The sequence below is a fragment of the Pelobates fuscus genome, chromosome 2 (genome assembly GCF_036172605.1).
Source record: "Pelobates fuscus isolate aPelFus1 chromosome 2, aPelFus1.pri, whole genome shotgun sequence".
Taxonomy (NCBI): domain Eukaryota; kingdom Metazoa; phylum Chordata; class Amphibia; order Anura; family Pelobatidae; genus Pelobates; species Pelobates fuscus.
Genome location: NC_086318.1, coordinates 65,260,035 through 65,286,357, shown reverse-complemented (window position 1 = coordinate 65,286,357; position 26,323 = coordinate 65,260,035). Strand labels below are relative to the sequence as shown.

At 37.2% G+C, this 26,323-nt stretch overlaps 8 non-coding genes across 8 annotated transcripts; all 8 read right to left on the bottom strand.

Moving 5' to 3' along the window:
* Window positions 1-10,900: 10,900 nt before the first annotated feature.
* On the bottom strand, window positions 10,901-10,973 carry TRNAK-CUU (transfer RNA lysine (anticodon CUU)). The gene has a single exon. It is a non-coding gene; the product is annotated as a tRNA-Lys (tRNA).
* A 1,134-nt stretch (window positions 10,974-12,107) lies between these two features.
* TRNAK-CUU (transfer RNA lysine (anticodon CUU)) lies at window positions 12,108-12,180 on the bottom strand. Its single transcript has one exon. It is a non-coding gene; the product is annotated as a tRNA-Lys (tRNA).
* A 1,137-nt stretch (window positions 12,181-13,317) lies between these two features.
* TRNAK-CUU (transfer RNA lysine (anticodon CUU)) lies at window positions 13,318-13,390 on the bottom strand. The gene has a single exon. It is a non-coding gene; the product is annotated as a tRNA-Lys (tRNA).
* Window positions 13,391-14,526: 1,136 nt separating this feature from the next.
* On the bottom strand, window positions 14,527-14,599 carry TRNAK-CUU (transfer RNA lysine (anticodon CUU)). The gene has a single exon. It is a non-coding gene; the product is annotated as a tRNA-Lys (tRNA).
* Window positions 14,600-16,711: 2,112 nt separating this feature from the next.
* On the bottom strand, window positions 16,712-16,784 carry TRNAK-CUU (transfer RNA lysine (anticodon CUU)). The gene has a single exon. It is a non-coding gene; the product is annotated as a tRNA-Lys (tRNA).
* A 2,036-nt stretch (window positions 16,785-18,820) lies between these two features.
* On the bottom strand, window positions 18,821-18,893 carry TRNAK-CUU (transfer RNA lysine (anticodon CUU)). Its single transcript has one exon. It is a non-coding gene; the product is annotated as a tRNA-Lys (tRNA).
* A 4,144-nt stretch (window positions 18,894-23,037) lies between these two features.
* On the bottom strand, window positions 23,038-23,110 carry TRNAK-CUU (transfer RNA lysine (anticodon CUU)). The gene has a single exon. It is a non-coding gene; the product is annotated as a tRNA-Lys (tRNA).
* Window positions 23,111-25,140: 2,030 nt separating this feature from the next.
* TRNAK-CUU (transfer RNA lysine (anticodon CUU)) lies at window positions 25,141-25,213 on the bottom strand. Its single transcript has one exon. It is a non-coding gene; the product is annotated as a tRNA-Lys (tRNA).
* Window positions 25,214-26,323: the final 1,110 nt, after the last annotated feature.

Sequence of the window (26,323 nt, the reverse complement as noted above, 5' to 3'; positions counted from 1 at the left end):
AACCATATAAAGTTGCTTCTTAAACAATGGCTTCATTGCTCTTATGGAAATAATATGACTTAATTCCTTATATTCTAAGGTAGCATTTTGATAACATTTTCCCCTGCTAGGTTGTGTCCACTGGTTTATGGTTAGATTTGAAAATCTCCCTCTACTAAAATGTTTTGTAAGAATTCCTCAATCGTCTTACAACAATTAAATAGCTTGACACACTTTTCCAAAGAACTACACTCCTGTTTCTTCACCATCTATGTTTTTCAAATATACAATCTGCTCTAATATATGGTGACTTTTATGATTTTATAAGATTCAAGCAATCCACCCTGTAATGAAAAGTCTCCAGGTTGGCATTCCTAGACTCGTAAAACAATCAGAAACAATGAAGGATATAATGGGCGATAGTAGCTCTTGTTCCACAGTGAGATCTAGTTTTGATTTTAATCCCTTAGTTTCTGTCCTGGTGATAAGATTTGAAAATCTCCCCTTTTTGGATCATAACGAGAAGTCTCCAAGTCTGCATTTCTAGAGTCGAAAAACAATTAGAAATGGTGAAGGAAATGAGGGGCCATAGTAGCTCTTGTCTGACAGTGGGGTTTAATTTAGATTTTATTCAGTTAGACTGTGTCCAGTAACATGTGATTAGCATTGAAAACCTACCCCTTTTGCATTGTTTCATTTCTCCTGGCCTGATGGTGAAAGAGATCATAGACCCGAGTTGCTTATGTTGGAAGGTGAGATTTAGCTCCACTGAACCATATAAAGTTGCCTTCTTAAACAATGGCTTCATTACTCTTATGGAAATAATATGACTTAATTCCTTATATTCTAAGGTAGCATTTTGTTAACATTTTCCCCTGCTAGGTTGTGTCCACTGGTATATGGTTAGATTTGAAAATCTCCCTCTACTAAAATGTTTTGTAAGAATTCCTCAATCGTCTTACAACAATTAAATAGCTTGACACACTTTTCCAAAGAACTACACTCCTGTTTCTTCACCTTCTATGTTTTTCAAATATACAATCTGCTCTAATATATGGTGACTTTTATGATTTTATAAGATTCAAGCAATCCACCCTGTAATGAAAAGTCTCCAGGTTGGCATTCCTAGACTCGTAAAACAATCAGAAACAGTGACGGATATAATGGGCCATAGTAGCTCTTGTTCCACAGTGAGATCTAGTTTTGATTTTAATCCCTTAGTTTCTGTCCAGGTGATAAGATTTGAAAATCTCCCCTTTTTGGATCATAACGAGAAGTCTCCAAGTCTGCATTTCTAGAGTCGTAAAACAATTAGAAATGGTGAAGGAAATGAGGGGCCATAGTAGCTCTTGTCTGACAGTGGGGTTTAATTTAGATTTTATTCAGTTAGACTGTGTCCAGTAACATGTGATTAGCATTGAAAACCTACCCCTTTTGCATTGTTTCATTTCTCCTGGCCTGATGGTGAATGAGATCATAGACTCTAGTTGCTTATGTTGGAAGATGAGATTTAGCTCTATTGAACCATATAAAGTTGCCTTCTTAAACAATGGCTTCATTGCTCTTATGGAAATAATATGACTTAATTCCTTATATTCTAAGGTAGCATTTTGTTAACATTTTCCCCTTCTAGGTTGTGTCCACTGGTTTATGGTTAGATTTGAAAATCTCCCTCTACTAAAATGTTTTGTAAGAATTCCTCAATCGTCTTACAACAATTAAATAGCTTGACACACTTTTCCAAAGAACTACACTCCTGTTTCTTCACCTTCTATGTTATTCAAATATACAATCTGCTCTAATATATGGTGACTTTTATGATTTTATAAGATTCAAGCAATTCACCCTGTAATGAAAAGTCTCCAGGTTGGCATTCCTAGACTCGTAAAACAATCAGAAACAGTGAAGGATATAATGGGCCATAGTAGCTCTTGTTCCACAGTGAGATCTAGTTTTGATTTTAATCCCTTAGTTTCTGTCCAGGTGATAAGATTTGAAAATCTCCCCTTTTTGGATCATAACGAGAAGTCTCCAAGTCTGCATTTCTAGAGTCGAAAAACAATTAGAAATGGTGAAGGAAATGAGGGGCCATAGTAGCTCTTGTCTGACAGTGGGGTTTAATTTAGATTTTATTCAGTTAGACTGTGTCCAGTAACATGTGATTAGCATTGAAAACCTACCCCTTTTGCATTGTTTCATTTCTCCTGGCCTGATGGTGAAAGAGATCATAGACCCGAGTTGCTTATGTTGGAAGGTGAGATTTAGCTCCACTGAACCATATAAAGTTGCCTTCTTAAACAATGGCTTCATTACTCTTATGGAAATAATATGACTTAATTCCTTATATTCTAAGGTAGCATTTTGTTAACATTTTCCCCTGCTAGGTTGTGTCCACTGGTTTATGGTTAGATTTGAAAATCTCCCTCTTCTAAAATGTTTTGTAAGAATTCCTCAATCGTCTTACAACAATTAAATTGCTTGACACACTTTTCCAAAGAACTACACTCCTGTTTCTTCACCTTCTATGTTTTTCAAATATACAATCTGCTCTAATATATGGTGACTTTTATGATTGTATAAGATTCAAGCAATCCACCCTGTAATGAAAAGTCTCCAGGTTGGCATTCCTAGACTCGTAAAACAATCAGAAACAGTGAAGGATATAATGGGCCATAGTAGCTCTTGTTCCACAGTGAGATCTAGTTTTGATTTTAATCCCTTAGTTTCTGTCCTGGTGATAAGATTTGAAAATCTCCCCTTTTTGGATCATAACGAGAAGTCTCCAAGTCTGCAATTCTAGAGTCGTAAAACAATTAGAAATGGTGAAGGAAATGAGGGGCCATAGTAGCTCTTGTCTGACAGTGGGGTTTAATTTAGATTTTATTCAGTTAGACTGTGTCCAGTAACATGTGATTAGCATTGAAAACCTACCCCTTTTGCATTGTTTCATTTCTCCTGGCCTGATGGTGAAAGAGATCATAGACCCTAGTTGCTTATGTCGGAAGGTGAGATTTAGCTCCACTGAACCATATAAAGTTGCCTTCTTAAACAATGGCTTCATTGCTCTTATGGAAATAATATGACTTAATTCCTTATATTCTAAGGTAGCATTTTGTTAACATTTTCCCCTGCTAGGTTGTGTCCACTGGTTTATGGTTAGATTTGAAAATCTCCCTCTACTAAAATGTTTTGTAAGAATTCCTCAATCGTCTTACAACAATTAAATAGCTTGACACACTTTTCCAAAGAACTACACTCCTGTTTCTTCACCTTCTATGTTTTTCAAATATACAATCTGCTCTAATATATGGGGACTTTTATGATTTTATAAGATTCAAGCAATCCACCCTGTAATGAAAAGTCTCCAGGTTGGCATTCCTAGACTCGTAAAACAATCAGAAACAGTGAAGGATATAATGGGCCATAGTAGCTCTTGTTCCACAGTGAGATCTAGTTTTGATTTTAATCCCTTAGTTTCTGTCCAGGTGATAAGATTTGAAAATCTCCCCTTTTTGGATCATAACGAGAAGTCTCCAAGTCTGCATTTCTAGAGTCGTAAAACAATTAGAAATGGTGAAGGAAATGAGGGGCCATAGTAGCTCTTGTCTGACAGTGGGGTTTAATTTAGATTTTATTCAGTTAGACTGTGTCCAGTAACATGTGATTAGCATTGAAAACCTACCCCTTTTGCATTGTTTCATTTCTCCTGGCCTGATGGTGAAAGAGATCATAGACTCTAGTTGCTTATGTTGGAAGGTGAGATTTAGCTCTATTGAACCATATAAAGTTGCCTTCTTAAACAATGGCTTCATTGCTCTTATGGAAATAATATGACTTAATTCCTTATATTCTAAGGTAGCATTTTGTTAACATTTTCCCCTGCTAGGTTGTGTCCACTGGTTTATGGTTAGATTTGAAAATCTCCCTCTACTAAAATGTTTTGTAAGAATTCCTCAATCGTCTTACAACAATTAAATAGCTTGACACACTTTTCCAAAGAACTACACTCCTGTTTCTTCACCTTCTATGTTTTTCAAATATACAATCTGCTCTAATATATGGTGACTTTTATGATTTTATAAGATTCAAGCAATCCACCCTGTAATGAAAAGTCTCCAGGTTGGCATTCCTAGACTCGTAAAACAATCAGAAACAGTGAAGGATATAATGGGCCATAGTAGCTCTTGTTCCACAGTGAGATCTAGTTTTGATTTTAATCCCTTAGTTTCTGTCCAGGTGATAAGATTTGAAAATCTCCCCTTTTTGGATCATAACGAGAAGTCTCCAAGTCTGCATTTCTAGAGTCGTAAAACAATTAGAAATGGTGAAGGAAATGAGGGGCCATAGTAGCTCTTGTCTGACAGTGGGGTTTAATTTAGATTTTATTCAGTTAGACTGTGTCCAGTAACATGTGATTAGCATTGAAAACCTACCCCTTTTGCATTGTTTCATTTCTCCTGGCCTGATGGTGAAAGAGATCATAGACCCTAGTTGCTTATGTTGGAAGGTGAGATTTAGCTCCACTGAACCATATAAAGTTGCTTCTTAAACAATGGCTTCATTGCTCTTATGGAAATAATATGACTTAATTCCTTATATTCTAAGGTAGCATTTTGATAACATTTTCCCCTGCTAGGTTGTGTCCACTGGTTTATGGTTAGATTTGAAAATCTCCCTCTACTAAAATGTTTTGTAAGAATTCCTCAATCGTCTTACAACAATTAAATAGCTTGACACACTTTTCCAAAGAACTACACTCCTGTTTCTTCACCATCTATGTTTTTCAAATATACAATCTGCTCTAATATATGGTGACTTTTATGATTTTATAAGATTCAAGCAATCCACCCTGTAATGAAAAGTCTCCAGGTTGGCATTCCTAGACTCGTAAAACAATCAGAAACAGTGAAGGATATAATGGGCCATAGTAGCTCTTGTTCCACAGTGAGATCTAGTTTTGATTTTAATCCCTTAGTTTCTGTCCAGGTGATGAGATTTGAAAATCTCCCCTTTTTGGATCATAACGAGAAGTCTCCAAGTCTGCATTTCTAGAGTCGTAAAACAATTAGAAATGGTGAAGGAAATGATGGGCCATAGTAGCTCTTGTCTAACAGTGGGGTTTAATTTAGATTTTATTCAGTTAGACTGTGTCCAGTAACATGTGATTAGCATTGAAAACCTACCCCTTTTGGATTGTTTCATTTCTCCTGGCCTGATGGTGAAAGAGATCATAGACCCTAGTTGCTTATGTTGGAAGGTGAGATTTAGCTCCACTGAACCATATAAAGTTGCCTTCTTAAACAATGGCTTCATTGCTCTTATGGAAATAATATGACTTAATTCCTTATATTCTAAGGTAGCATTTTGTTAACATTTTCCCCTGCTAGGTTGTGTCCACTGGTTTATGGTTAGATTTGAAAATCTCCCTCTACTAAAATGTTTTGTAAGAATTCCTCAATCGTCTTACAACAATTAAATAGCTTGACACACTTTTCCAAAGAACTACACTCCTGTTTCTTCACCTTCTATGTTTTTCAAATAAACAATCTGCTCTAATATATGGTGACTTTTATGATTTTATAAGATTCAAGCAATCCACCCTGTTATGAAAAGTCTCCAGGTTGGCATTCCTAGACTCGGAAAACAATCAGAAACAGTGAAGGATATAATGGGCCATAGTAGCTCTTGCTCCACAGTGAGATCTAGTTTTGATTTTAATCCCTTAGTTTCTGTCCTGGTGATAAGATTTGAAAATCTCCCCTTTTTGGATCATAACGAGAAGTCTCCAAGTCTGCATTTCTAGAGTCGTAAAACAATTAGAAATGGTGAAGGAAATGATGGGCCATAGTGGCTCTTGTCTGACAGTGGGGTTTAATTTAGATTTTATTCAGCTAGACTGTGTCCAGTAACATGTGATTAGCATTGAAAACCTACCCCTTTTGGATTGTTTCATTTCTCCTGGCCTGATGGTGAAAGAGATCATAGACCCTAGTTGCTTATGTTGGAAGGTGAGATTTAGCTCCACTGAACCATATAAAGTTGCCTTCTTAAACAATGGCTTCATTGCTCTTATGGAAATAATATGACTTAATTCCTTATATTCTAAGGTAGCATTTTGTTAACATTTTCCCCTGCTAGGTTGTGTCCACTGGTTTATGGTTAGATTTGAAAATCTCCCTCTACTAAAATGTTTTGTAAGAATTCCTCAATCGTCTTACAACAATTAAATAGCTTGACACACTTTTCCAAAGAACTACAATCCTGTTTCTTCACCTTCTATGTTTTTCAAATATACAATCTGCTCTAATATATGGTGACTTTTATGATTTTATAAGATTCAAGCAATCCACCCTGTTATGAAAAGTCTCCAGGTTGGCATTCCTAGACTCGTAAAACAATCAGAAACAGTGAAGGATATAATGGGCCATAGTAGCTCTTGTTCCACAGTGAGATCTAGTTTTGACTTTAATCCCTTAGTTTATGTCCTGGTGATAAGATTTGAAAATCTCCCCTTTTTGGATCATAACGAGAAGTCTCCAAGTCTGCATTTCTAGAGTCGTAAAACAATTAGAAATGGTGAAGGAAATGAGGGGCCATAGTAGCTCTTGTCTGACAGTGGGGTTTAATTTAGATTTTATTCAGTTAGACTGTGTCCAGTAACATGTGATTAGCATTGAAAACCTACCCCTTTTGCATTGTTTCATTTCTCCTGGCCTGATGGTGAAAGAGATCATAGACCCGAGTTGCTTATGTTGGAAGGTGAGATTTAGCTCCACTGAACCATATAAAGTTGCCTTCTTAAACAATGGCTTCATTACTCTTATGGAAATAATATGACTTAATTCCTTATATTCTAAGGTAGCATTTTGTTAACATTTTCCCCTGCTAGGTTGTGTCCACTGGTTTATGGTTAGATTTGAAAATCTCCCTCTTCTAAAATGTTTTGTAAGAATTCCTCAATCGTCTTACAACAATTAAATTGCTTGACACACTTTTCCAAAGAACTACACTCCTGTTTCTTCACCTTCTATGTTTTTCAAATATACAATCTGCTCTAATATATGGTGACTTTTATGATTGTATAAGATTCAAGCAATCCACCCTGTAATGAAAAGTCTCCAGGTTGGCATTCCTAGATTCGTAAAACAATCAGAAACAGTGAAGGATATAATGGGCCATAGTAGCTCTTGTTCCACAGTGAGATCTAGTTTTGATTTTAATCCCTTAGTTTCTGTCCTGGTGATAAGATTTGAAAATCTCCCCTTTTTGGATCATAACGAGAAGTCTCCAAGTCTGCAATTCTAGAGTCGTAAAACAATTAGAAATGGTGAAGGAAATGAGGGGCCATAGTAGCTCTTGTCTGACAGTGGGGTTTAATTTAGATTTTATTCAGTTAGACTGTGTCCAGTAACATGTGATTAGCATTGAAAACCTACCCCTTTTGCATTGTTTCATTTCTCCTGGCCTGATGGTGAAAGAGATCATAGACCCTAGTTGCTTATGTTGGAAGGTGAGATTTAGCTCCACTGAACCATATAAAGTTGCCTTCTTAAACAATGGCTTCATTGCTCTTATGGAAATAATATGACTTAATTCCTTATATTCTAAGGTAGCATTTTGTTAACATTTTCCCCTGCTAGGTTGTGTCCACTGGTTTATGGTTAGATTTGAAAATCTCCCTCTACTAAAATGTTTTGTAAGAATTCCTCAATCGTCTTACAACAATTAAATAGCTTGACACACTTTTCCAAAGAACTACACTCCTGTTTCTTCACCTTCTATGTTTTTCAAATATACAATCTGCTCTAATATATGGTGACTTTTATGATTTTATAAGATTCAAGTAATCCACCCTGTAATGAAAAGTCTCCAGGTTGGCATTCCTAGACTCGTAAAACAATCAGAAACAGTGAAGGATATAAAGGGCCATAGTAGCTCTTGTTCCACAGTGAGATCTAGTTTTGATTTTAATCCCTTAGTTTCTGTCCTGGTGATAAGATTTGAAAATCTCCCCTTTTTGGATCATAACGAGAAGTCTCCAAGTCTGCATTTCTAGAGTCGTAAAACAATTAGAAATGGTGAAGGAAATGAGGGGCCATAGTTGCTCTTGTCTGACAGTGGGGTTTAATTTAGATTTTATTTAGTTAGACTGTGTCCAGTAACATGTGATTAGCATTGAAAACCTACCCCTTTTGCATTGTTTCATTTCTCCTGGCCTGATGGTGAAAGAGATCATAGACCCTAGTTGCTTATGTCGGAAGGTGAGATTTAGCTCCACTGAACCATATAAAGTTGCCTTCTTAAACAATGGCTTCATTGCTCTTATGGAAATAATATGACTTAATTCCTTATATTCTAAGGTAGCATTTTGTTAACATTTTCCCCTGCTAGGTTGTGTCCACTGGTTTATGGTTAGATTTGAAAATCTCCCTCTACTAAAATGTTTTGTAAGAATTCCTCAATCGTCTTACAACAATTAAATAGCTTGACACACTTTTCCAAAGAACTACACTCCTGTTTCTTCACCTTCTATGTTTTTCAAATATACAATCTGCTCTAATATATGGTGACTTTTATGATTTTATAAGATTCAAGCAATCCACCCTGTAATGAAAAGTCTCCAGGTTGGCATTCCTAGACTCGTAAAACAATCAGAAACAGTGAAGGATATAATGGGCCATAGTAGCTCTTGTTCCACAGTGAGATCTAGTTTTGATTTTAATCCCTTAGTTTCTGTCCAGGTGATAAGATTTGAAAATCTCCCCTTTTTGGATCATAACGAGAAGTCTCCAAGTCTGCATTTCTAGAGTCGTAAAACAATTAGAAATGGTGAAGGAAATGATGGGCCATAGTAGCTCTTGTCTAACAGTGGGGTTTAATTTAGATTTTATTCAGTTAGACTGTGTCCAGTAACATGTGATTAGCATTGAAAACCTACCCCTTTTGGATTGTTTCATTTCTCCTGGCCTGATGGTGAAAGAGATCATAGACCCTAGTTGCTTATGTTGGAAGGTGAGATTTAGCTCCACTGAACCATATAAAGTTGCCTTATTAAACAATGGCTTCATTGCTCTTATGGAAATAATATGACTTAATTCCTTATATTCTAAGGTAGCAATTTGTTAACACATCTCGCCCAACGTGGGGCTCGAACCCACGACCCTGAGATTAAGAGTATAATTCACCCTGTAATGAAAAGTCTTCAAGTCTGCATTCCGAGAGAGCTTTGCGGAAGCAAAGGGTGGACAGAGGGAAAGAGGGAACTCGCAAAGCTCTCTATCTTAATGTATGATATAAAATTTACCTTCTTAAACAAGAGAAAAATCATATCACTTTACCCTATAAGATTCAAGCAATCCAACCTGTAATGAAACGTCTCCAGGTTGGCATTCCTAGACTCGTAAAACAATCAGAAACAGTGAAGGATATAATGGGCCATAGTAGCTCTTGTTCCACAGTGAGATCTAGTTTTGATTTTAATCCCTTAGTTTCTGTCCAGGTGATAAGATTTGAAAATCTCCCCTTTTTGGATCATAACGAGAAGTCTCCAAGTCTGCATTTCTAGAGTTGTAAAACAATTAGAAATGGTGAAGGAAATGATGGGCCATAGTAGCTCTTGTCTGACAGTGGGGTTTAATTTAGATTGTATTCAGTTAGACTGTGTCCAGTAACATGTGATTAGCATTGAAAACCTACCCCTTTTGGATTGTTTCATTTCTCCTGGCCTGATGGTGAAAGAGATCATAGACCCTAGTTGCTTATGTTGGAAGGTGAGATTTAGCTCCACTGAACCATATAAAGTTGCCTTCTTAAACAATGGCTTCATTGCTCTTATGGAAATAATATGACTTAATTCCTTATATTCTAAGGTAGCAATTTGTTAACACATCTCGCCCAACGTGGGTCTCGAACCCACGACCCTGAGATTAAGAGTATAATTCACCCTGTAATGAAAAGTCTTCAAGTCTGCATTCCGAGAGAGCTTTGCGGAAGCAAAGGGTGGACAGAGGGAAAGAGGGAACTCGCAAAGCTCTCTATCTTAATGTATGATATAAAATTTACCTTCTTAAACAAGAGAAAAATCATATCACTTTACCCTATAAGATTCAAGCAATCCAACCTGTAATGAAACGTCTCCAGGTTGGCATTCCTAGACTCGTAAAACAATCAGAAACAGTGAAGGATATAATGGGCCATAGTAGCTCTTGTTCCACAGTGAGATCTAGTTTTGATTTTAATCCCTTAGTTTCTGTCCAGGTGATAAGATTTGAAAATCTCCCCTTTTTGGATCATAACGAGAAGTCTCCAAGTCTGCATTTCTAGAGTCGTAAAACAATTAGAAATGGTGAAGGAAATGATGGGCCATAGTAGCTCTTGTCTGACAGTGGGGTTTAATTTAGATTGTATTCAGTTAGACTGTGTCCAGTAACATGTGATTAGCATTGAAAACCTACCCCTTTTGCATTGTTTCATTTCTCCTGGCCTGATGGTGAAAGAGATCATAGACCCTAGTTGCTTATGTTGGAAGGTGAGATTTAGCTCCACTGAACCATATAAAGTTGCCTTCTTAAACAATGGCTTCATTGCTCTTATGGAAATAATATGACTTAATTCCTTATATTCTAAGGTAGCATTTTGTTAACATTTTCCCCTGCTAGGTTGTGTCCACTGGTTTATGGTTAGATTTGAAAATCTCCCTCTACTAAAATGTTTTGTAAGAATTCCTCAATCGTCTTACAACAATTAAATAGCTTGACACACTTTTCCAAAGAACTACACTCCTGTTTCTTCACCTTCTATGTTTTTCAAATATACAATCTGCTCTAATATATGGTGACTTTTATGATTCCCTAGGCCAAACGTAAGCACCTTCCTTCTTTTTTTATTTTTTTCAATAAAGGAGACATAAAATTACATATCTCGCCCAACGTGGGGCTCGAACCCACGACCCTGAGATTAAGAGTCTCATGCTCTACCGACTGAGCTAGCCGGGCTGATTCATACATGCATTATGCTCTGACTTCGGATGCAAAGGGTGGATGGAGAGAGCTTGCAAAGCTCTCTATCTTGGTTTAACTATTTAATATAATATATAAATTTACCTTCTTAAACAAGAGAAAAATCAGATCACTTTACCCTATAGAACTCACCCTGTAATGAAAAGTCTTCAAGTCTGCATTCCGAGAGAGCTTTGCGGAAGCAAAGGGTGGACAGAGGGAAAGAGGGAACTCGCAAAGCTCTCTATCTTAATGTATGATATAAAATTTACCTTCTTAAACAAGAGAAAAATCATATCACTTTACCCTATAAGATTCAAGCAATCCACCCTGTAATGAAACGTCTCCAGGTTGGCATTCCTAGACTCGTAAAACAATCAGAAACAGTGAAGGATATAATGGGCCATAGTAGCTCTTGTTCCACAGTGAGATCTAGTTTTGATTTTAATCCCTTAGTTTCTGTCCAGGTGATAAGATTTGAAAATCTCCCCTTTTTGGATCATAACGAGAAGTCTCCAAGTCTGCATTTCTAGAGTCGTAAAACAATTAGAAATGGTGAAGGAAATGATGGGCCATAGTAGCTCTTGTCTGACAGTGGGGTTTAATTTAGATTGTATTCAGTTAGACTGTGTCCAGTAACATGTGATTAGCATTGAAAACCTACCCCTTTTGGATTGTTTCATTTCTCCTGGCCTGATGGTGAAAGAGATCATAGACCCTAGTTGCTTATGTTGGAAGGTGAGATTTAGCTCCACTGAACCATATAAAGTTGCCTTCTTAAACAATGGCTTCATTGCTCTTATGGAAATAATATGACTTAATTCCTTATATTCTAAGGTAGCAATTTGTTAACATGTTCCCCTGCTAGGTTGTGTCCACTGGTTTATGGTTAGATTTGAAAATCTCCCTCTACTAAAATGTTTTGTAAGAATTCCTCAATCGTCTTACAACAATTAAATTGCTTGACACACTTTTCCAAAGAACTACACTCCTGTTTCTTCACCTTCTATGTTTTTCAAATATACAATCTGCTCTAATATATGGTGACTTTTATGATTCCCTAGGCCAAACGTAAGCACCTTCCTTCTTTTCTAATTTTTTTCAATAAAGGAGACATAAAATTACATATCTCGCCCAACGTGGGGCTCGAACCCACGACCATGAGATTAAGAGTCTCACGCTCTACCGACTGAGCTAGCCGGGCTGATTCCTACATGCATTATGCTCTGACTTCGGATGCAAAGGGTGGATGGAGAGAGCTTGCAAAGCTCTCTATCTTGGTTTAACTATTTAATATAATATATAAATTTACCTTCTTAAACAAGAGAAAAATCAGATCACTTTACCCTATAGAACTCACCCTGTAATGAAAAGTCTTCAAGTCTGCATTCCGAGAGAGCTTTGCGGAAGCAAAGGGTGGACAGAGGGAAAGAGGGAACTCGCAAAGCTCTCTATCTTAATGTATGATATAAAATTTACCTTCTTAAACAAGAGAAAAATCATATCACTTTACCCTATAAGATTCAAGCAATCCAACCTGTAATGAAACGTCTCCAGGTTGGCATTCCTAGACTCGTAAAACAATCAGAAACAGTGAAGGATATAATGGGCCATAGTAGCTCTTGTTCCACAGTGAGATCTAGTTTTGATTTTAATCCCTTAGTTTCTGTCCAGGTGATAAGATTTGAAAATCTCCCCTTTTTGGATCATAACGAGAAGTCTCCAAGTCTGCATTTCTAGAGTCGTAAAACAATTAGAAATGGTGAAGGAAATGATGGGCCATAGTAGCTCTTGTCTGACAGTGGGGTTTAATTTAGATTGTATTCAGTTAGACTGTGTCCAGTAACATGTGATTAGCATTGAAAACCTACCCCTTTTGGATTGTTTCATTTCTCCTGGCCTGATGGTGAAAGAGATCATAGACCCTAGTTGCTTATGTTGGAAGGTGAGATTTAGCTCCACTGAACCATATAAAGTTGCCTTCTTAAACAATGGCTTAATTGCTCTTATGGAAATAATATGACTTAATTCCTTATATTCTAAGGTAGCATTTTGTTAACATGTTCCCCTGCTAGGTTGTGTCCACTGGGTTATGGTTAGATTTGAAAATCTCCCTCTACTAAAATGTTTTGTAAGAATTCCTCAATAGACCTTACAACAATTAAATTGCTTGACACACTTTTCCAAAGAACTACACTCCTGTTTCTTCACCTTCTATGTTTTTCAAATATACAATCTGCTCTAATATATGGTGACTTTTATGATTCCCTAGGCCAAACGTAAGCACCTTCCTTCTTTTTTTTTATTTTTTTCAATAAAGGAGACATAAAATTACATATCTCGCCCAACGTGGGGCTCGAACCCACGACCCTGAGATTAAGAGTCTCATGCTCTACCGACTGAGCTAGCCGGGCTGAATCCTACATGCATTATGCTCTGACTTCGGATGCAAAGGGTGGATGGAGAGAGCTTGCAAAGCTCTCTATCTTGGTTTAACTATTTAATATAATAAATAAATTTACCTTCTTAAACAAGAGAAAAATCAGATCACTTTACCCTATAGAACTCACCCTGTAATGAAAAGTCTTCAAGTCTGCATTCCGAGAGAGCTTTGCGGAAGCAAAGGGTGGACAGAGGGAAAGAGGGAACTCGCAAAGCTCTCTATCTTAATGTATGATATAAAATTTATCTTCTTAAACAAGAGAAAAATCATATCACTTTACCCTATAAGATTCAAGCAATCCAACCTGTAATGAAACGTCTCCAGGTTGGCATTCCTAGACTCGTAAAACAATCAGAAACAGTGAAGGATATAATGGGCCATAGTAGCTCTTGTTCCACAGTGAGATCTAGTTTTGATTTTAATCCCTTAGTTTCTGTCCAGGTGATAAGATTTGAAAATCTCCCCTTTTTGGATCATAACGAGAAGTCTCCAAGTCTGCATTTCTAGAGTCGTAAAACAATTAGAAATGGTGAAGGAAATGATGGGCCATAGTAGCTCTTGTCTGACAGTGGGGTTTAATTTAGATTGTATTCAGTTAGACTGTGTCCAGTAACATGTGATTAGCATTGAAAACCTACCCCTTTTGGATTGTTTCATTTCTCCTGGCCTGATGGTGAAAGAGATCATAGACCCTAGTTGCTTATGTTGGAAGGTGAGATTTAGCTCCACTGAACCATATAAAGTTGCCTTCTTAAACAATGGCTTAATTGCTCTTATGGAAATAATATGACTTAATTCCTTATATTCTAAGGTAGCATTTTGTTAACATGTTCCCCTGCTAGGTTGTGTCCACTGGGTTATGGTTAGATTTGAAAATCTCCCTCTACTAAAATGTTTTGTAAGAATTCCTCAATAGACCTTACAACAATTAAATTGCTTGACACACTTTTCCAAAGAACTACACTCCTGTTTCTTCACCTTCTATGTTTTTCAAATATACAATCTGCTCTAATATATGGTGACTTTTATGATTCCCTAGGCCAAACGTAAGCACCTTCCTTCTTTTTTTTATTTTTTTCAATAAAGGAGACATAAAATTACATATCTCGCCCAACGTGGGGCTCGAACCCACGACCCTGAGATTAAGAGTCTCATGCTCTACCGACTGAGCTAGCCGGGCTGAATCCTACATGCATTATGCTCTGACTTCGGATGCAAAGGGTGGATGGAGAGAGCTTGCAAAGCTCTCTATCTTGGTTTAACTATTTAATATAATAAATAAATTTACCTTCTTAACCCCTTAAGGACACATGACGTGTGAGACACGTCGTGATTCCCTTTTATTCCAGAAGTTTGGTCCTTAAGGGGTTAAACAAGAGAAAAATCAGATCACTTTACCCTATAGAACTCACCCTGTAATGAAAAGTCTTCAAGTCTGCATTCCGAGAGAGCTTTGCGGAAGCAAAGGGTGGACAGAGGGAAAGAGGGAACTCGCAAAGCTCTCTATCTTAATGTATGATATAAAATTTATCTTCTTAAACAAGAGAAAAATCATATCACTTTACCCTATAAGATTCAAGCAATCCAACCTGTAATGAAACGTCTCCAGGTTGGCATTCCTAGACTCGTAAAACAATCAGAAACAGTGAAGGATATAATGGGCCATAGTAGCTCTTGTTCCACAGTGAGATCTAGTTTTGATTTTAATCCCTTAGTTTCTGTCCAGGTGATAAGATTTGAAAATCTGCCACGCAATGTTACCAACTGTTTATTGTTTACTGATCCAAGTCGCACAGCTGTTGTGGCACTGTGACTTTATATGTTACTCTACGCACAACCAAAATAAAGAATTTAAAAAAAAAAAAAAAAAAAAAAGAATTGAAAATCTCCCCTTTTTGGATCATAACGAGAAGTCTCCAAGTCTGCATTTCTAGAGTCGTAAAACAATTAGAAATGGTGAAGGAAATGATGGGCCATAGTAGCTCTTGTCTGACAGTGGGGTTTAATTTAGATTGTATTCAGTTAGACTGTGTCCAGTAACATGTGATTAGCATTGAAAACCTACCCCTTTTGGATTGTTTCATTTCTCCTGGCCTGATGGTGAAAGAGATCATAGACCCTAGTTGCTTATGTTGGAAGGTGAGATTTAGCTCCACTGAACCATATAAAGTTGCCTTCTTAAACAATGGCTTAATTGCTCTTATGGAAATAATATGACTTAATTCCTTATATTCTAAGGTAGCAATTTGTTAACACATCTCGCCCAACGTGGGTCTCGAACCCACGACCCTGAGATTAAGAGTATAATTCACCCTGTAATGAAAAGTCTTCAAGTCTGCATTCCGAGAGAGCTTTGCGGAAGCAAAAGGTGGACAGAGGGAAAGAGGGAACTCGCAAAGCTCTCTATCTTAATGTATGATATAAAATTTACCTTCTTAAACAAGAGAAAAATCATATCACTTTACCCTATAAGATTCAAGCAATCCAACCTGTAATGAAACGTCTCCAGGTTGGCATTCCTAGACTCGTAAAACAATCAGAAACAGTGAAGGATATAATGGGCCATAGTAGCTCTTGTTCCACAGTGAGATCTAGTTTTGATTTTAATCCCTTAGTTTCTGTCCAGGTGATAAGATTTGAAAATCTCCCCTTTTTGGATCATAACGAGAAGTCTCCAAGTCTGCATTTCTAGAGTCGTAAAACAATTAGAAATGGTGAAGGAAATGATGGGCCATAGTAGCTCTTGTCTGACAGTGGGGTTTAATTTAGATTGTATTCAGTTAGACTGTGTCCAGTAACATGTGATTAGCATTGAAAACCTACCCCTTTTGGATTGTTTCATTTCTCCTGGCCTGATGGTGAAAGAGATCATAGACCCTAGTTGCTTATGTTGGAAGGTGAGATTTAGCTCCACTGAACCATATAAAGTTGCCTTCTTAAACAATGGCTTAATTGCTCTTATGGAAATAATATGACTTAATTCCTTATATTCTAAGGTAGCATTTTGTTAACATGTTCCCCTGCTAGGTTGTGTCCACTGGGTTATGGTTAGATTTGAAAATCTCCCTCTACTAAAATGTTTTGTAAGAATTCCTCAATAGACCTTACAACAATTAAATTGCTTGACACACTTTTCCAAAGAACTACACTCCTGTTTCTTCACCTTCTATGTTTTTCAAATATACAATCTGCTCTAATATATGGTGACTTTTATGATTCCCTAGGCCAAACGTAAGCACCTTCCTTCTTTTTTTTATTTTTTTCAATAAAGGAGACATAAAATTACATATCTCGCCCAACGTGGGGCTCGAACCCACGACCCTGAGATTAAGAGTCTCATGCTCTACCGACTGAGCTAGCCGGGCTGAATCCTACATGCATTATGCTCTGACTTCGGATGCAAAGGGTGGATGGAGAGAGCTTGCAAAGCTCTCTATCTTGGTTTAACTATTTAATATAATAAATAAATTTACCTTCTTAAACAAGAGAAAAATCAGATCACTTTACCCTATAGAACTCACCCTGTAATGAAAAGTCTTCAAGTCTGCATTCCGAGAGAGCTTTGCGGAAGCAAAGGGTGGACAGAGGGAAAGAGGGAACTCGCAAAGCTCTCTATCTTAATGTATGATATAAAATTTATCTTCTTAAACAAGAGAAAAATCATATCACTTTACCCTATAAGATTCAAGCAATCCAACCTGTAATGAAACGTCTCCAGGTTGGCATTCCTAGACTCGTAAAACAATCAGAAACAGTGAAGGATATAATGGGCCATAGTAGCTCTTGTTCCACAGTGAGATCTAGTTTTGATTTTAATCCCTTAGTTTCTGTCCAGGTGATAAGATTTGAAAATCTGCCACGCAATGTTACCAACTGTTTATTGTTTACTGATCCAAGTCGCACAGCTGTTGTGGCACTGTGACTTTATATGTTACTCTACGCACAACCAAAATAAAGAATTTAAAAAAAAAAAAAAAAAAAAAAGAATTGAAAATCTCCCCTTTTTGGATCATAACGAGAAGTCTCCAAGTCTGCATTTCTAGAGTCGTAAAACAATTAGAAATGGTGAAGGAAATGATGGGCCATAGTAGCTCTTGTCTGACAGTGGGGTTTAATTTAGATTGTATTCAGTTAGACTGTGTCCAGTAACATGTGATTAGCATTGAAAACCTACCCCTTTTGGATTGTTTCATTTCTCCTGGCCTGATGGTGAAAGAGATCATAGACCCTAGTTGCTTATGTTGGAAGGTGAGATTTAGCTCCACTGAACCATATAAAGTTGCCTTCTTAAACAATGGCTTAATTGCTCTTATGGAAATAATATGACTTAATTCCTTATATTCTAAGGTAGCAATTTGTTAACACATCTCGCCCAACGTGGGTCTCGAACCCACGACCCTGAGATTAAGAGTATAATTCACCCTGTAATGAAAAGTCTTCAAGTCTGCATTCCGAGAGAGCTTTGCGGAAGCAAAAGGTGGACAGAGGGAAAGAGGGAACTCGCAAAGCTCTCTATCTTAATGTATGATATAAAATTTACCTTCTTAAACAAGAGAAAAATCATATCACTTTACCCTATAAGATTCAAGCAATCCAACCTGTAATGAAACGTCTCCAGGTTGGCATTCCTAGACTCGTAAAACAATCAGAAACAGTGAAGGATATAATGGGCCATAGTAGCTCTTGTTCCACAGTGAGATCTAGTTTTGATTTTAATCCCTTAGTTTCTGTCCAGGTGATAAGATTTGAAAATCTCCCCTTTTTGGATCATAACGAGAAGTCTCCAAGTCTGCATTTCTAGAGTCGTAAAACAATTAGAAATGGTGAAGGAAATGATGGGCCATAGTAGCTCTTGTCTGACAGTGGGGTTTAATTTAGATTGTATTCAGTTAGACTGTGTCCAGTAACATGTGATTAGCATTGAAAACCTACCCCTTTTGGATTGTTTCATTTCTCCTGGCCTGATGGTGAAAGAGATCATAGACCCTAGTTGCTTATGTTGGAAGGTGAGATTTAGCTCCACTGAACCATATAAAGTTGCCTTCTTAAACAATGGCTTAATTGCTCTTATGGAAATAATATGACTTAATTCCTTATATTCTAAGGTAGCATTTTGTTAACATGTTCCCCTGCTAGGTTGTGTCCACTGGGTTATGGTTAGATTTGAAAATCTCCCTCTACTAAAATGTTTTGTAAGAATTCCTCAATAGACCTTACAACAATTAAATTGCTTGACACACTTTTCCAAAGAACTACACTCCTGTTTCTTCACCTTCTATGTTTTTCAAATATACAATCTGCTCTAATATATGGTGACTTTTATGATTCCCTAGGCCAAACGTAAGCACCTTCCTTCTTTTTTTTATTTTTTTCAATAAAGGAGACATAAAATTACATATCTCGCCCAACGTGGGGCTCGAACCCACGACCCTGAGATTAAGAGTCTCATGCTCTACCGACTGAGCTAGCCGGGCTGAATCCTACATGCATTATGCTCTGACTTCGGATGCAAAGGGTGGATGGAGAGAGCTTGCAAAGCTCTCTATCTTGGTTTAACTATTTAATATAATAAATAAATTTACCTTCTTAAACAAGAGAAAAATCAGATCACTTTACCCTATAGAACTCACCCTGTAATGAAAAGTCTTCAAGTCTGCATTCCGAGAGAGCTTTGCGGAAGCAAAGGGTGGACAGAGGGAAAGAGGGAACTCGCAAAGCTCTCTATCTTAATGTATGATATAAAATTTATCTTCTTAAACAAGAGAAAAATCATATCACTTTACCCTATAAGATTCAAGCAATCCAACCTGTAATGAAACGTCTCCAGGTTGGCATTCCTAGACTCGTAAAACAATCAGAAACAGTGAAGGATATAATGGGCCATAGTAGCTCTTGTTCCACAGTGAGATCTAGTTTTGATTTTAATCCCTTAGTTTCTGTCCAGGTGATAAGATTTGAAAATCTGCCACGCAATGTTACCAACTGTTTATTGTTTACTGATCCAAGTCGCACAGCTGTTGTGGCACTGTGACTTTATATGTTACTCTACGCACAACCAAAATAAAGAATTTAAAAAAAAAAAAAAAAAAAAAAGAATTGAAAATCTCCCCTTTTTGGATCATAACGAGAAGTCTCCAAGTCTGCATTTCTAGAGTCGTAAAACAATTAGAAATGGTGAAGGAAATGATGGGCCATAGTAGCTCTTGTCTGACAGTGGGGTTTAATTTAGATTGTATTCAGTTAGACTGTGTCCAGTAACATGTGATTAGCATTGAAAACCTACCCCTTTTGGATTGTTTCATTTCTCCTGGCCTGATGGTGAAAGAGATCATAGACCCTAGTTGCTTATGTTGGAAGGTGAGATTTAGCTCCACTGAACCATATAAAGTTGCCTTCTTAAACAATGGCTTAATTGCTCTTATGGAAATAATATGACTTAATTCCTTATATTCTAAGGTAGCAATTTGTTAACACATCTCGCCCAACGTGGGTCTCGAACCCACGACCCTGAGATTAAGAGTATAATTCACCCTGTAATGAAAAGTCTTCAAGTCTGCATTCCGAGAGAGCTTTGCGGAAGCAAAGGGTGGACAGAGGGAAAGAGGGAACTCGCAAAGCTCTCTATCTTAATGTATGATATAAAATTTACCTTCTTAAACAAGAGAAAAATCATATCACTTTACCCTATAAGATTCAAGCAATCCAACCTGTAATGAAACGTCTCCAGGTTGGCATTCCTAGACTCGTAAAACAATCAGAAACAGTGAAGGATATAATGGGCCATAGTAGCTCTTGTTCCACAGTGAGATCTAGTTTTGATTTTAATCCCTTAGTTTCTGTCCAGGTGATAAGATTTGAAAATCTCCCCTTTTTGGATCATAACGAGAAGTCTCCAAGTCTGCATTTCTAGAGTCGTAAAACAATTAGAAATGGTGAAGGAAATGATGGGCCATAGTAGCTCTTGTCTGACAGTGGGGTTTAATTTAGATTGTATTCAGTTAGACTGTGTCCAGTAACATGTGATTAGCATTGAAAACCTACCCCTTTTGGATTGTTTCATTTCTCCTGGCCTGATGGTGAAAGAGATCATAGACCCTAGTTGCTTATGTTGGAAGGTGAGATTTAGCTCCACTGAACCATATAAAGTTGCCTTCTTAAACAATGGCTTAATTGCTCTTATGGAAATAATATGACTTAATTCCTTATATTCTAAGGTAGCATTTTGTTAACATGTTCCCCTGCTAGGTTGTGTCCACTGGGTTATGGTTAGATTTGAAAATCTCCCTCTACTAAAATGTTTTGTAAGAATTCCTCAATAGACCTTACAACAATTAAATTGCTTGACACACTTTTCCAAAGAACTACACTCCTGTTTCTTCACCTTCTATGTTTTTCAAATATACAATCTGCTCTAATATATGGTGACTTTTATGATTCCCTAGGCCAAACGTAAGCACCTTCCTTCTTTTTTTTATTTTTTTCAATAAAGGAGACATAAAATTACATATCTCGCCCAACGTGGGGCTCGAACCCACGACCCTGAGATTAAGAGTCTTATGCTCTACCGACTGAGCTAGCCGGGCTGAATCCTACATGCATTATGCTCTGACTTCGGATGCAAAGGGTGGATGGAGAGAGCTTGCAAAGCTCTCTATCTTGGTTTAACTATTTAATATAATAAATAAATTTACCTTCTTAAACAAGAGAAAAATCAGATCACTTTACCCTATAGAACTCACCCTGTAATGAAAAGTCTTCAAGTCTGCATTCCGAGAGAGCTTTGCGGAAGCAAAGGGTGGACAGAGGGAAAGAGGGAACTCGCAAAGCTCTCTATCTTAATGTATGATATAAAATTTATCTTCTTAAACAAGAGAAAAATCATATCACTTTACCCTATAAGATTCAAGCAATCCAACCTGTAATGAAACGTCTCCAGGTTGGCATTCCTAGACTCGTAAAACAATCAGAAACAGTGAAGGATATAATGGGCCATAGTAGCTCTTGTTCCACAGTGAGATCTAGTTTTGATTTTAATCCCTTAGTTTCTGTCCAGGTGATAAGATTTGAAAATCTGCCACGCAATGTTACCAACTGTTTATTGTTTACTGATCCAAGTCGCACAGCTGTTGTGGCACTGTGACTTTATATGTTACTCTACGCACAACCAAAATAAAGAATTTAAAAAAAAAAAAAAAAAAAAAGAATTGAAAATCTCCCCTTTTTGGATCATAACGAGAAGTCTCCAAGTCTGCATTTCTAGAGTCGTAAAACAATTAGAAATGGTGAAGGAAATGATGGGCCATAGTAGCTCTTGTCTGACAGTGGGGTTTAATTTAGATTGTATTCAGTTAGACTGTGTCCAGTAACATGTGATTAGCATTGAAAACCTACCCCTTTTGGATTGTTTCATTTCTCCTGGCCTGATGGTGAAAGAGATCATAGACCCTAGTTGCTTATGTTGGAAGGTGAGATTTAGCTCCACTGAACCATATAAAGTTGCCTTCTTAAACAATGGCTTAATTGCTCTTATGGAAATAATATGACTTAATTCCTTATATTCTAAGGTAGCAATTTGTTAACACATCTCGCCCAACGTGGGTCTCGAACCCACGACCCTGAGATTAAGAGTATAATTCACCCTGTAATGAAAAGTCTTCAAGTCTGCATTCCGAGAGAGCTTTGCGGAAGCAAAAGGTGGACAGAGGGAAAGAGGGAACTCGCAAAGCTCTCTATCTTAATGTATGATATAAAATTTACCTTCTTAAACAAGAGAAAAATCATATCACTTTACCCTATAAGATTCAAGCAATCCAACCTGTAATGAAACGTCTCCAGGTTGGCATTCCTAGACTCGTAAAACAATCAGAAACAGTGAAGGATATAATGGGCCATAGTAGCTCTTGTTCCACAGTGAGATCTAGTTTTGATTTTAATCCCTTAGTTTCTGTCCAGGTGATAAGATTTGAAAATCTCCCCTTTTTGGATCATAACGAGAAGTCTCCAAGTCTGCATTTCTAGAGTCGTAAAACAATTAGAAATGGTGAAGGAAATGATGGGCCATAGTAGCTCTTGTCTGACAGTGGGGTTTAATTTAGATTGTATTCAGTTAGACTGTGTCCAGTAACATGTGATTAGCATTGAAAACCTACCCCTTTTGGATTGTTTCATTTCTCCTGGCCTGATGGTGAAAGAGATCATAGACCCTAGTTGCTTATGTTGGAAGGTGAGATTTAGCTCCACTGAACCATATAAAGTTGCCTTCTTAAACAATGGCTTAATTGCTCTTATGGAAATAATATGACTTAATTCCTTATATTCTAAGGTAGCATTTTGTTAACATGTTCCCCTGCTAGGTTGTGTCCACTGGGTTATGGTTAGATTTGAAAATCTCCCTCTACTAAAATGTTTTGTAAGAATTCCTCAATAGACCTTACAACAATTAAATTGCTTGACACACTTTTCCAAAGAACTACACTCCTGTTTCTTCACCTTCTATGTTTTTCAAATATACAATCTGCTCTAATATATGTTGACTTTTATGATTCCCTAGGCCAAACGTAAGCACCTTCCTTCTTTTTTTTATTTTTTTCAATAAAGGAGACATAAAATTACATATCTCACCCAACGTGGGGCTCGAACCCACGACCCTGAGATTAAGAGTCTCATGCTCTACCGACTGAGCTAGCCGGGCTGAATCCTACATGCATTATGCTCTGACTTCGGATGCAAAGGGTGGATGGAGAGAGCTTGCAAAGCTCTCTATCTTGGTTTAACTATTTAATATAATAAATAAATTTACCTTCTTAAACAAGAGAAAAATCAGATCACTTTACCCTATAGAACTCACCCTGTAATGAAAAGTCTTCAAGTCTGCATTCCGAGAGAGCTTTGCGGAAGCAAAGGGTGGACAGAGGGAAAGAGGGAACTCGCAAAGCTCTCTATCTTAATGTATGATATAAAATTTATCTTCTTAAACAAGAGAAAAATCATATCACTTTACCCTATAAGATTCAAGCAATCCAACCTGTAATGAAACGTCTCCAGGTTGGCATTCCTAGACTCGTAAAACAATCAGAAACAGTGAAGGATATAATGGGCCATAGTAGCTCTTGTTCCACAGTGAGATCTAGTTTTGATTTTAATCCCTTAGTTTCTGTCCAGGTGATAAGATTTGAAAATCTGCCACGCAATGTTACCAACGGTTTATTGTTTACTGATCCAAGTCGCACAGCTGTTGTGGCACTGTGACTTTATATGTTACTCTACGCACAACCAAAATAAAGAATTTAAAAAAAAAAAAAAAAGATTTGAAAATCTCCCCTTTTTGGATCATAACGAGAAGTCTCCAAGTCTGCATTTCTAGAGTCGTAAAACAATTAGAAATGGTGAAGGAAATGATGGGCCATAGTAGCTCTTGTCTGACAGTGGGGTTTAATTTAGATTGTATTCAGTTAGACTGTGTCCAGTAACATGTGATTAGCATTGAAAACCTACCCCTTTTGGATTGTTTCATTTCTCCTGCCCTGATGGTGAAAGAGATCATAGACCCTAGTTGCTTATGTTGGAAGGTGAGATTTAGCTCCACTGAACCATATAAAGTTGCCTTCTTAAACAATGGCTTAATTGCTCTTATGGAAATAATATGACTTAATTCCTTATATTCTAAGGTAGCAATTTGTTAACACATCTCGCCCAACGTGGGTCTCGAACCCACGACCCTGAGATTAAGAGTATAATTCACCCTGTAATGAAAAGTCTTCAAGTCTGCATTCCGAGAGAGCTTTGCGGAAGCAAAAGGTGGACAGAGGGAAAGAGGGAACCCGCAAAGCTCTCTATCTTAATGTATGATATAAAATTTACCTTCTTAAACAAGAGAAAAATCATATCACTTTACCCTATAAGATTCAAGCAATCCAACCTGTAATGAAACGTCTCCAGGTTGGCATTCCTAGACTCGTAAAACAATCAGAAACAGTGAAGGATATAATGGGCCATAGTAGCTCTTGTTCCACAGTGAGATCTAGTTTTGATTTTAATCCCTTAGTTTCTGTCCAGGTGATAAGATTTGAAAATCTCCCCTTTTTGGATCATAACGAGAAGTCTCCAAGTCTGCATTTCTAGAGTCGTAAAACAATTAGAAATGGTGAAGGAAATGATGGGCCATAGTAGCTCTTGTCTGACAGTGGGGTTTAATTTAGATTGTATTCAGTTAGACTGTGTCCAGTAACATGTGATTAGCATTGAAAACCTACCCCTTTTGGATTGTTTCATTTCTCCTGGCCTGATGGTGAAAGAGATCATAGACCCTAGTTGCTTATGTTGGAAGGTGAGATTTAGCTCCACTGAACCATATAAAGTTGCCTTCTTAAACAATGGCTTAATTGCTCTTATGGAAATAATATGACTTAATTCCTTATATTCTAAGGTAGCATTTTGTTAACATGTTCCCCTGCTAGGTTGTGTCCACTGGGTTATGGTTAGATTTGAAAATCTCCCTCTACTAAAATGTTTTGTAAGAATTCCTCAATAGACCTTACAACAATTAAATTGCTTGACACACTTTTCCAAAGAACTACACTCCTGTTTCTTCACCTTCTATGTTTTTCAAATATACAATCTGCTCTAATATATGGTGACTTTTATGATTCCCTAGGCCAAACGTAAGCACCTTCCTTCTTTTTTTTATTTTTTTCAATAAAGGAGACATAAAATTACATATCTCGCCCAACGTGGGGCTCGAACCCACGACCCTGAGATTAAGAGTCTCATGCTCTACCGACTGAGCTAGCCGGGCTGAATCCTACATGCATTATGCTCTGACTTCGGATGCAAAGGGTGGATGGAGAGAGCTTGCAAAGCTCTCTATCTTGGTTTAACTATTTAATATAATAAATAAATTTACCTTCTTAAACAAGAGAAAAATCAGATCACTTTACCCTATAGAACTCACCCTGTAATGAAAAGTCTTCAAGTCTGCATTCCGAGAGAGCTTTGCGGAAGCAAAGGGTGGACAGAGGAAAAGAGGGAACTCGCAAAGCTCTCTATCTTAATGTATGATATAAAATTTATCTTCTTAAACAAGAGAAAAATCATATCACTTTACCCTATAAGATTCAAGCAATCCAACCTGTAATGAAACGTCTCCAGGTTGGCATTCCTAGACTCGTAAAACAATCAGAAACAGTGAAGGATATAATGGGCCATAGTAGCTCTTGTTCCACAGTGAGATCTAGTTTTGATTTTAATCCCTTAGTTTCTGTCCAGGTGATAAGATTTGAAAATCTCCCCTTTTTGGATCATAACGAGAAGTCTCCAAGTCTGCATTTCTAGAGTCGTAAAACAATTAGAAATGGTGAAGGAAATGATGGGCCATAGTAGCTCTTGTCTGACAGTGGGGTTTAATTTAGATTGTATTCAGTTAGACTGTGTCCAGTAACATGTGATTAGCATTGAAAACCTACCCCTTTTGGATTGTTTCATTTCTCCTGGCCTGATGGTGAAAGAGATCATAGACCCTAGTTGCTTATGTCGGAAGGTGAGATTTAGCTCCACTGAACCATATAAAGTTGCCTTCTTAAACAATGGCTTCATTGCTCTTATGGAAATAATATGACTTAATTCCTTATATTCTAAGGTAGCATTTTGTTAACATTTTCCCCTGCTAGGTTGTGTCCACTGGTTTATGGTTAGATTTGAAAATCTCCCTCTACTAAAATGTTTTGTAAGAATTCCTCAATCGTCTTACAACAATTAAATAGCTTGACACACTTTTCCAAAGAACTACACTCCTGTTTCTTCACCTTCTATGTTTTTCAAATATACAATCTGCTCTAATATATGGTGACTTTTATGATTTTATAAGATTCAAGCAATCCAACCTGTAATGAAACGTCTCCAGGTTGGC